Here is a 12,170-nt window from a genome sequence, read left to right as displayed (position 1 = left end):
AAATGATACTTGATACATTTTATTTCAGTTATGGCGATTTTCTATGAGTGTGAAAATGTTTAGCAACCAGCTGTACCTATGATTGCATTTTCCTAAAGTTCTTTATGGACACAAATTTCCGACTGATTTATTATAAAAGCTTATGGACCAAATCCTTTCATTCCTATGACACAAACACAGATCTAAGTACCTCATCTTTGACAGCTGGGGTCAGATATTTAACTGGTCACGGACCATGACTTCATTGTTGCTATGACAATTTACCTCAACAGAAAATCCATCCCTTCTTTTGGTAACTTTGTGCAAAATATGCAGCTTATGCTTGACAAAATGGTATCCATAATATTTTGAAAAAAAAACCCCCAAACAAATCCATTTAATCTTTTGGTGTTATTTTGTATTGTAATGTGGTCCTTAAATGAATGGATTTACAATAATGATTGTAAATCAGTATTATTAAGCAATTTAAAGTGAGCATATTGGTTTGGTCCAGCTATTGCAATGCCAGTGTAATGATAAGAATTGTGTCCATCAAGTACTGCTTTAAAAAATTATAAAGAATATTTAAAACTGGATTTGGGAAATAAAAAATGTAACTGAAATGAATACTGAGTACTGTACTAATTATACAATGCTTACTAATTAGCAAAATAGCTATGACTGTAGGGAGAAAGGAGGAAAAAGTATTAAGTTTTTCCTAAATGAGCTCAACAGTCCAATTTTCTTCACTTACAGCCTTCTTACAGCATATTTTAAAGACTTAAAAAGGATTAGCAAAATGTAGGGGTAAAAACCTGTCTAAAATAAGTATGACAGGGCTGTTAGCAGCTCATATTTAATTAGAGAATTAAGGTACCGAGTAGGCAGTACTCACTTTTTCATTAATTGTGTATAAGTAGCAAAATACCCACAGGTCTGAGCTGGCAGATACTGCAGAACAGTACAGCTTGTTGTTTGAATGCATTTTTTGTGCTTTTTAGGTACTTCACCTTCCTGGAAAAAATAATAAAAATAAAAAACTAATATAACGTTAAAAATATATTAAATCTGAATTCTTTTCTGTGGAGCCAACTGTGTGATTTGGAAAATTTTGCTTTCACATGAGAGAAAATAAATAAACTGGTGGAATGTCAAGTGAAGCCTTGGATAGGAGGTTGTAAATAATGGAAAATGTGTGAAAAAATTTGTAGTGCAGGCAAGACACTTCATCCAGTGCTGATCAGAGTTTCATGTCCTGTAAATCACATCAGACAAGGTTTTTTTTTTTTTACTGAGTGCTAATAATCACATAATGGATACTGTGGTTCTGACACCTACAGTGTTCTTCCAGTTCCTTGATATCCAATTTATCCTTGTCTGCTCAATCAATGGGATAACATAAACACAAACTGGGTCACTCTGGTGATTAATTACGATGTACAAGGCTCCTGCAGAATTCCCATATAAGGGAGGAGTGCTGCCTGTCCTTGCTTATCTGTCAGGTGGAGATTCACATGCTTTATGAATACATCATGCACGTGACACTGATAAATTATTCTGATCAATCGGTCACAATTTCTGACCTGTTGCTGTGGTGGGTTGGACATGGGGGAAACTTCCAGCAGCTTCTCACAGAAGCCATCCCCCAAAAATAAAACCAGCCCACACAAACTCAATCCAGCTGTATTGGTGATTTTTGTGTAATTTGATTGCAGACCTGAGGGATCTTAAAAAAAAGCAGTGTATCAAAATTCACTGTTGTGTATGAGTCAGAAGCTTTCTTACAGTAATGGATTTCCTTTTTGATTGGCAGCAATGTTATTTCCTTAATCAAATTGCCAATAATTCATTGAATTTACTGTTAAATATTATATTTCATATCCTGTTTAGTCTTCAGGGTTGCAGATTTTTTTTTGGCATTATTCAGAATGATTCAGTAAACAGCTGTAAATAATGTTACTTGCCCCGCAGGGCTGATTTTAGTAACAACTTTCTCTCTTTTCTCTGACATATGTGAGTATTTCTCAGAAACAGAATCAGTCCTTGGCAGGGGGAGGGTGGGGGAAGGAGATGATATTTAAGGTCCCTTCCAGCCCTAGCCAGTCTGTGACTCTGTAACTCTCACCAAGATGGAATTCCTAGGGTGCTGGTAGTTCCAATTTCCTATATCCTGTCTAAGAGCCTTTTTGCTGTTGATTTCTAAGGAACAATTCATTAAAACCAAGGTTGGGCCCAGCTGAAACCTTACAAATTGGCAATCACGTATGCACACCATATTTAAATTCAGTGTTACACTTATGAGGCAACCTATTCCAGTATGCAAGTCTTGTACAGAATGCTTACTTTGATACATGAGCAATTTAAATTTGTCCTACTCTCTCAGATGTTAAGTTATGCAGAAAAATAGCAAAGCAGATTTCAGGACATGTCTCCGTATTTTTTTAATGAGGCTGATGACTTCCTTCAGCACCAAAGCTCTGGTTTTGAATTTATTTTTTCTTTTTTTTTAATGAGCTTTGTAGATAAAGAAACATAAAGAATCTGGTGGAAACCGCTGTTCTTCAAAGAACATTTGTATTTGCATTTGAAATGGAGATTCAAGCTCTAGGCCATTTGTCTTAACATCAGTATATGGTTTTTACAAATGAAGTTTTCTAGAATTAATGCACTTAAAATATGGGTTTATTCCAGCAAATGGAAAGAAGAGAATGAATCTATGTGTGATGTTATGAGATGAATAAATGCTTGGAAAATGAAAACAATTTCTGACTTGAATATGGATGAAAAATGTCCTGCAAATGATATGGTAAAATTTATCACGTACTTTCATCATGTTTGCTTGATAGGCTCTGACCCTGAAGTTATACTAGGAAAGTCTTTTCCTGAAGAAAGTTGGAAATAACACCCAAATAATTCTGAAACATGTTTTATGAGCGTTGTAAGATGCTCATGTTGTAGCAAAAATGATTAAAGTGATTTACATATATATAGCTTCTCCATTGAGAAAGGCCCTTCAGAATTTTATAAACTGAATGCAGAGACCAGCACAACCAAAATGGAAAGTCTTTGTCTCCAAAATATGCTACATTGTACTGTACTTTGGACAGAATATTGCCATCTCTTAAAAAAAAAAATTCAAGGAGAAGTGACTTGACCAGGAGAGTTAAGTAGAAACCTGAACTCTTCAGAAACAGTGCTGCACTTGAGAAATGCATAATTGTAAATATTAAACACCATCTCTGTGAAAGAGGAAACATGCTATCAACTGAATAATTTTGCTAGAGAGAGCCACACCTGATTTTTGCTGGAGTATTTTTACCTAGACTAATCCTCTGACATATTTTGGAGCTGTCTGGGGACTTGTGCTTTAGAAGAAAGCCAAGTCACACCTCTTGAAAAAAGATGCAAACTGGAGTCCCACAGTGTCCCCTCTTCTAGAGTGTCTCAGGAGTGATCACTCCTGTCACTGACTAACAGAATTATGCTGATTTTAATACACTTTCTTTTTTCTTTTTCACTTTTTTTTTTTTTTTCTTTTCCCTTTTAGCACGTCAGAATCCACACAGTACTTGTTAATCACGTGTAATGTTCTTTTAGGGGGGCCTTCCTCAAATTTAAGTAAACTTGCCAGTGTCAGTGCTGTCAGCTTTCATTATTCTTCAGTGATTTTCATCAAGCTTGTTAAGCACGGTTTCCCTTTATAAATTCACACCAGTTTTCTATTCTGTATGTGTTTTGTTCACCTTCCCTGTCACAGACATCTTAGCTACAAAAGCAGTACTTGCATCCTTGACTTTCTGTTTAATTTGCTGTTTTCACAACATATTAGGCTCTCTGTAGCTTGAAGTCCTTTTTTCCCTGGTTTTGTTGTATTTTTGGAGCCTGGAGAAGTTGAAAACAGACAATGGTCCAATAAAACTGAGATTTCCTCTTGAGCTGTTGCTCAGAACAGCTGTATATGCCTCTGTTCTCAGGATTATTGTAAAAATACTGCACACATTATTTACATTAATGTAAATTATTGCTGCAAGAGATGAGAAGCATCTCTTGCAATCAGTCAGATGACATTGGGATGTTCAAAGCTTTCCTGAAAGAAGGAGTGGGAACCACAGCGTGTTCCCATCCATCCCATGGTGCAAATAACCAGATTATGGAGCCTCTTTAGTGCAGGAAATCATTCCTAGGACACCCAACACTGAAAATTGTGTAATGTTTTAAAAATAAAACCATAAATCTCTCTGATCTTAGTTTTGGCATGTATTGAAGTGCTGCATATTAAGCTGTCTCCCCTTTCAGATAGTGCCTATTCTTAAATCGATCTCCGTAATACAAGAGCTGTCTTGTAGACATCTTTGGACAGGCAATTAATTTTGAAACCTGACAAGGCAGAAATAAAGTCAATTTTAATTACTGTACTGTATGCTTCTGTCAGCTGACTTCTAAAAATCTATTAATTATTATTTTTAAATTTGGTTGTTGTTTTTTTTTTTTTTTTTGTATTTCTAAATGCAGGACGTATCTAATGGGGTTTTGAAATTTATGGTCTCCAGAGAAGATTTGGACTCAACATCCAAGGAAGTGTTTGTCAGCTTCTCATAGCCTTGTACAAAACCTCAGTGCTGGCCCAGTAGATAAATATAAAAGATATTATGATTATAACCCCAGAAATACAGCTTCAGTTCTCTGCCATTTATAGATTTTCTGTCTGTTTTATACAAGTGATTAATTTCTGTGCTATTCCATCTTTCCTTCCTAAAATCAGGATAACATTCCATGGCTGTATGAGGTGATGGTTATCCCTGGTTGGTGGCTGGAGCTACCCATGTTTAACAATGCCAGTGATGGTAAAAATAATGCAGAGGGAAGAATGTGGATAAAATTATAAATTATGTGCAAGTTGTAGGGGGCAGTGTAGGGGTAGAGGATGCCCTGATAGTGTGGAAGAATGCAAACCTTTCTCTTTACAAAAGGGTTTGAGCTTTCCTGTTAGTGGAGCATAGAACATTTACCTTCTAATCTCAGCCTGTCTTCCTCTAATATGGGGATTCTGAAAGCTCAGCTCAGAAAATCAGCCCTCCCAAGTTGTTTGTACAATTGATGTGACCTGGCCTTGAGCAGGAAATAATTACAGTTTATCAGAAAAGGAAGAGTAATGAAATGCTTGTGAGTATGGTATAAATTATTCAATACTGGCTATATTTTGCTGCTGCTAAAATAGATCTTTATGTGTTAAAGCCCTATTATTAGTAAATGCCTGACTTTAGAACTTATATACCTATTAAAGAAACCCTACTGAAACCTCAGGACATGTCTGTTTTACTCAAAGCAGCACTGAGTCGATTCAGTCCTGTGCAGTCCTCACAGTGCTGTGGTATCTGTTGTTAAATGGGCTATTTCTGACATTTAACATAGCCTTGAGTGCTAAAACCAGTTTCTGAATGGTGGGAGATGGTTACTGCCAAGCTCTGTCATGGTTAGAATCAAGGTTTATCATGCAGGGAGGAGTTCTGTTCCTGAGACTATCACGCAGTCATCACCACAGTAACTTTTTGATGACACAGGTCATAGATAATTGCATTTGGAGCTAAATTCTGTGCTGCTATGCATGTTAAGCTTGTAGGTTAAACCTTCTGTCAACAAGGTGCTGGCTGCTTCCTGGATAGAAGTCAGGCACAGTTGGAAGGTGGGGTGTTGCTAAGTACGCTTTACGTGCAGAGTTACACGTCTGTAGTAAAGACAGATAGAGGTAAACTGAACAGGCCTCAAAAAATGGTGACTCAAATCTTAAATAGCCAAACCCACCTGAAAAAATCTGGTTTAGGTGGTGAAGTTCTTTTTGTTCTCATCTCAGAGGAGTGAATTTATCTTCCAGAGTTGAGAAAGTGAGGAATTGGGTGCTTGCATCTACCACATGACAATATTGTGGGTTTAGCAGGAATATTTGGGCTCTGGGAAGAGGGATTATACTTGAAAAGAAGAAAGGAAAGCTGAGTAGAACTAAATGAAGGTTAGGGTTTTGAATATGTTGGATATTATGTGAACACTTTGATTTTGCTCATCAGCAAGAGGAAATTAAACAAATTGCTCATCTGCATGACAGCTGGGTAAGTAGTTCTGAGAGACAGACCATGATATTTTCATATGTAGTGGCTTTCTTAATTTAATGTCTTCATTACTGATGTCTAAAATTGTATAAAATGTCATTACTGAGAATAAATTAGAGTTTTATACCATGCTGAAATTTTGTGAGTTAATTTTTTCTTTTTTTGTTTAGACTCCAGGTCTTGACCCATTGAGCCTTCAGAGAATCAGGAACAAGAACAGAATTTTGGAGGAAATGAAAATGTAATCTAAATAAATCATTCTGCTGATCTGACTTTTTACAGGTAGCAAAACTGTTGGTCTTGGATTGCTAAAATGCAGGGCCATATTCCTTTTTTTTTGTACAGAATGCTCCTTTTTCACTTTCCCTGCATTTATCTTCTATGCTAAACAATAACTGGGTTCTTATGAAAATTTTTGCTTTTCAGTAACATGGTTGCAAAGTAAGTAATGATATAAAAAGCCCAAACAACCCTGAAAACACTTATTCTTGATTCACCCCATATATTTTCTTTTACCACAAGCAGTCCTGATTAGATTGCCACAGAACATTCTAAGGTAGCAGGGAAGCAGAAGAAAGGCCGGAACTAGCTATGGGTTCTAGGTAGTCCTCTCCTCTGAGATTACTGCTCTAATTTATAATATCACTGTCATTTCTGTGGCCTGTTAGGACGTCAAATAAATAAATTCAATAAATAATCAGCTCTTCTGAAAGTCATACCCTGTGTAAGGATTGCAATAATATTTCCATGGCACCTGGGGAAGTCATTCTGACCACACAGAAAATAGGGTTCAAAATCTGGCCAGAAAACCATAATGTATTAGACTTGCAATTTTAATTTCTTCTGGCTCTCAGTTTTCATTAGATTTGGCTCTTAATTTTACATTTTTTGTGTGTTACACACTACAAATTGGCTTGGGGTCTTTGAAAAGAAATAAGATTATTTTTATACTGTTGATTTTAAACCTTTTTTCCCTAAATTAAATTACTAACTTAAAACTTACATACATAAGTCTTCCCAGAGATACAACCTGATGTCAGAAAAATTGCATTCTAGTGAGAGTTGTGAAACTTAATGAACCAAATGTCCTAAAGAAAATATAGCCCTTCTGGACCACAAGGATTATAAAAAAAAGCTCAGATGGACACTGAAACCTTCCTTTTCATGGTTTAGATATTATTGCTTTAACCATGGCTGGGCTTGTGCCTCCTTAATGAAGAATAAAAGGCAGGTTAAAGAAATCAGAAGTTTTAAGGATCAGTCAGTGGAGTTGTTAAAAGCAGCACAATGTCCATGGGAAGAATTGTGGGCAACAGATGGAGGAAGATGCTCCATAACCTCCCAGGAGGCTGCAGGAGGACCTTTCCTAAGTTTCTAAAAATACCCATGGCACAAAAATACATAGAGTTGATTTTAGTTTGACACCTTCGCTGTTGCTGGTTGCCCAATGTCATTGTGTCTGCTTTTTTCAGTCTTAATGGATTCATCACTAATTATGTAATATAGCAGTTTTTCCCTGTTTTCCCTGCACTGATTCCACAAACACTCTGCCACGGTGTTTTTGGGGACAGAATAATAGCTCTAAGTGCTACGTTAATATGCCTGTCAGAAGTCCTTCAAAAGCACAACACATTTTGTGGAAGGTAAATATTAGCTAGAGACATAGAATTCACATCAAAAATAGGGTCTGAATGTGGAGGCTTTTTTTTATTAAAGTCCGTTTATAAATGTATTGGATGGAAACTGTATTGGAAGAATTGCTCGTTTAATGTAGGTACAAAAGAGCTAAATCTTGAAAAGCAAATTAATTTTAACTATCCACAGATTTTTTTTTTTTTTCTGGACTTACAACATGACTTTATTTCAAACTGAAAGATAAAACACAAAGAACACAACTTTTTCCCCTTTTACAGGGTATAGCCCCATGTTTAAATAAAAAAAAAATAGGTTTCTAATTCTTTATTATGCTCTGTGAGAGATCTTGTGGGAAAATCTTGAGGAATCTTTGGCTGAATTTTACCTGGATCATGAGAGGAAAACCATGGGTTATTCAGGAAGCAAAGCTTAAAATCTTGAAAGAGTATTTGGTGTTCTTGGCAGATCAAGGAGCAGCAAATGTAACACTTACTTTTCCTTAGGAGAAGAAAAGTCAGTATCAAGCTTCCATGCTTGTGTTTAGTTGGAATACTGGAAACATCTTGAACTCCTTGACTCCAGAAGGTGAAATTGCCTAAAATCCCAAAATTGCCAAGAAAATAAGCAATGCCTTTCTCTGCTGTGTTTACGTTTTGACTGAGTCTCCAGCCCTAACCACTCTAGAATTTAAGGAACATTAAACTCCACAAGCAAAGGAATACCTCGTTCTGATCAGGACATTTAGAAAAAGGGGATTTGCACAACACTGGTAAATTCTCCTGTACTCAGTGCACACAGTGAAGGAAGTGCAGTAGCAATTATTTTTATTTTATATGTTAGGGCACTTTATTTGAACCTTCAGCTCCAGAGCAGAAGACAATTTCCCATAAGAAGGTCACAACTTACATGAAGGGGACAAGATGTCCTGCCTGTAACCTCATTTGGCTACAGATAAAAATACCATTCATTTGCAATGAACAACAACATATGGCATTCTGTATTTTTCTTTGTAAATCTTATGTGTTTTCATATTTTCCTGGCCTTTGTTTTTTGTAGCATTAAATCTGGAACCTGGACAGATTTTTGCGCCCCCCTTCATTTTTCATTTATTTTAATGAGAACTTCAGGACAGCTTGCCATGGAGAAAAACATGGGCAAGTTCTTCATGATCTTGATAGACAATTAATATTTGTTCTTTGTGTTTGCTACATAAACAAAAATATCTTGTTCTTAATTATATTATTACCTGTTACTTTGCCAGTGTTTGGTGCTACAGCTTGGTAGCTGTATAGGTATAGTTTGGTGCTATAGCTTAACGTATAGTATAATATTTGTTAAGTAACTATTAACAATCTAATATGTTTGTTCTCCTAGTTAATGTTGGTCAAAGTAGAAAATTATCTTCATAGTAGAGTTAAGATGTAATTAAAAGGCAAGATTTGGTCCAAAGGGCCTGTTTTTCATATTTATGCCACAAACACACAAAATCTCTGAGCTGAAAAAACTGTTTTGGGGACAAAGCACAGGCACAAAAAGAGGAATTACTCTTTTAAACTGCAAAAGAGGGTTGGTGGTTTTTTCCCATTGAAAGGTAGGCATATATTTCTTAACGGTGAAAGGAAGGGAAAAGCTTTCTAGCAGGTTAGTTTTCATTTTCCATAAATAATTTGGGAGGAGGAGGAGGAGGATACTGCCACTAAACAGGTAATTGTGCAAGGTTGTGTCTGGAAATAAACCACAGTTTAGGGGGGTTTTATTCATTTCAAGCAGTGAGGTCCATGTTGAGGCACAAGATGCAGATAAATTACCTCATGTAGTGCACTCATGTAGTGCTCTCTGTCCTTAAGTTCTTAAATAAGTTTTGTATATATATCTACATTCAGGTGACATTTTCATAGGATTATCTACTTAAACTCCATTATATATTTCATTAGGAGCAATAGGTCGCACAGATCCCTTAACTGCATAGCAGTTTGGATTTTCCCTATGTAAATAACTTCAAATTATCAACACAGAATTTAATCAGATTTAATTCAATCAGAATCTTAAAATCCCTCTGCAATGACTTTGTAGCCAACTTTTCTTTTGCTGATGGTGGCAACAAAAAATTTCTTCTCCAAATCTCTTTTGAGTAGAAGTTTCCCGATAACCCTGAAGTTCAATTTTCAGAACAATTATTTTATTTATTTATTTAATTGCCCTAAAGTTCCTAACTCTTAAGTATTTGCTTGGGATCTGTATTCTTCTGCTTAAAATTTTTTCATTCCTTTCCTTGTTATTTTTGAATCATATTCTGGTTATGGAAATGTATCCTCTGCCTTAGCATTTTTGGCACTGTGCGAGGCTTAACAGCTAAAACTGACTTTAAACTTGTGTTTCAAAGCAACAGATTAGAAACTTCTTATGACTAGCCAAGAAATAAAAACTCAGAGCAGGATAATTAGAGACAGCTGGAATTATCAGAGCACAAAAGATACAAAGTAGGAGACTCGCAGGATTTGGTTTTTTTGGTTTTTTTTTGCTCAGTCAGCCAAAGCAAGAAATAGTAAAAAAATCAGTCTGTTTTTGTCAAATTTGACACAAAGAGCAGGTCTTTCTGTGCTAACCTTTCATTTCTCACTTGTGTACATGCCAATTTCTGCTCTGAGAGGCAAGAATGGCAGTGGCAATCACCTGTCACATGGGCTGGTCCTGTGATCAGATTTACCTGTCAGTAAGGATGCAACTCCCTGCTAATAAAATTATAAAGCAGTGTTCCTAACGTGTGGTACCAGAGTATGCAGTACAGAGAATAAATATAGAGATTTAATATATTTTTAAAGAAATGGTGACAGCTCAATTATTGCACATATCTGTGCGGTGTCAGATTCAGTGATAATATTTTTTCTTACCTGTTTATTTTTAAAACAATGATTCCTTCATTTTCAGGCATCTCCTGCCTGACATCCCTCAGTAGTGTATTAAACCATTAGCAAGCAATTTCTCACACTTTTTTTTTTTTTTTTTTTTGGGAAAATGTTTTACCTTTTTTTTTTTAAACCACAGATTTTCTAAATTGCAGAGATCAGTCCCTGAAAATGAAGCCATTTTGATGATGTAGAAATTTGTGTAACAACGTCAGTGAATGTCAGGCGGGATATTTAAACATGAATGTTTACTTTTTAAAAGACATTGGATTAGAGGAAATGTTTCCTGTGCTGCATGTAGTTATTTATTCTGGTATAAAAAGCAGTGTATGGAAAAGGAATCATCTTTCTCTTGTACTAAATCAGACCCTGGTAGGATGCCCTCTGCTACTGAACACATCACTGCTCTTTGGATATAAATATGGAGTTAAGGATGTGTTGGGAAGGAAGATGATTCTTGCTTGGTGCTCCATAAAGTGCTCCAAGGCTTCTGCTGAAAAATGACAGCAGTGGTTAAAAAGTGCAGTTATCTGTCGGAATGGATGCAGATTTTTGTGAAAGTTTAGCGGGAATCAAGGATGATCTACAAGACTAAAAATGGTTGCACAGTGCAAGACTCGGCAGAAGACATTTTTCTTCAGAGAAGCACTAAACTCTGAAAATTATAAATGACAGATGGTGGAAAAGACATTGCAGTAAGTCTGTGACTGTGTTCAGCAGCTTACTGAGGTTATGCTGAAATCAGCTGAAATATACTTGTTGGCAAAGGGCAGGGTAGCTCGTGAGATTTCCTAACTCATAATACCTCCAGAAGAGCAAATAAGCTTTGTGACACAAACTAATAAAAGGTAGGAAAAGACAGTCCTACAAGCAGGCATTTGTTTAAAGAAGACCCCTGTAAATTCATACCTTTAAAGAGGCGATGTCAGGTGTGGCAGGAAATTGCCAGGCGTTTCAAAATGGTGAACGTCTAAGGGGACACAAGTGTAACACAGAGTTTTAGATTTTAGGAATCTACATGTGGTGTATTTACATAAAAACCCCATAACTCACTTATTATAGAACTACAGAATCCTGGAATGGTTTGGGTTGGAAGAGACCCTTCAAGCCCATCCAGTGCCACCCCCTGCCATGGGCAGGGACACCTCCCACTGTCCCAGGCTGCTCCCAGCCCCAATGTCCAGCCTGGCCTTGGACACTGCCAGGGATCCAGGGGCAGCCCCAGCTGCTCTGGGCACCCTGTGCCAACAGCTTTTGAAAACGTCTGTTCTGCAGCACCAGCGCACTTGCATCATGTTATTCTTGCAAAGTCCAAATTTTCTCCACAGTCAACTTATTTTTCTCTCTTTGTCTCCTAGACAGAGGCTACAAACAAGGCTCCTGTCCAACAAATTGGTTCAAATATTCTTCAGAGAAGACTACAGCGTAAAACATGACGTAATCTCTGAAGACAAATCAATTTGCCTTCACATTTCTCAAAACCTCATCATCATTTTAGGAGAGAGAAAGAGAAGGAATTTATTTGGAAGATGCACCTAGAACAAGC

Source organism: Corvus brachyrhynchos, unplaced genomic scaffold (assembly GCF_000691975.1).
Source record: "Corvus brachyrhynchos isolate BGI_N302 unplaced genomic scaffold, ASM69197v1 scaffold1311, whole genome shotgun sequence".
NCBI lineage: Eukaryota > Metazoa > Chordata > Aves > Passeriformes > Corvidae > Corvus > Corvus brachyrhynchos.
The sequence above is the reverse complement of the archived record's forward strand: the minus strand, read 5'-3'. Positions refer to the sequence as shown.